Here is a 360-nt window from a genome sequence, read left to right as displayed (position 1 = left end):
AATTCTTTTTAAACATCATATCTACTTCATACCGAAATAAAACTTTTGATATCTTTAATAACATTTTAATAATAATAACAACTTTAGTAACACTTTTGATCCTGATTCTAAATAGCCACTAATTTTTTTTTATTGCTTTCAAATATAGTATAGAAGAAATCTATAATTTTTTTTTATTTTGTTAAAAAATATGTTCAATACATTCTTAAACGCGGGATGTTCATGAAAAGCGTAAAATGTATTTGAATCAATAATTCCGTTTATGATCGATACAAAAATATTTATTAAAGAAAACTGTTAATTAAACAATGTAAATTATTTAAAACTGCTTAAAATAAAATCGCGTGATCGATCAGATAA

This window comes from Trachymyrmex septentrionalis, unplaced genomic scaffold, assembly GCF_001594115.1.
Source record: "Trachymyrmex septentrionalis isolate Tsep2-gDNA-1 unplaced genomic scaffold, Tsep1.0 scaffold63, whole genome shotgun sequence".
Lineage (NCBI taxonomy): Eukaryota > Metazoa > Arthropoda > Insecta > Hymenoptera > Formicidae > Trachymyrmex > Trachymyrmex septentrionalis.
This window is presented reverse-complemented; position numbering follows the sequence as displayed.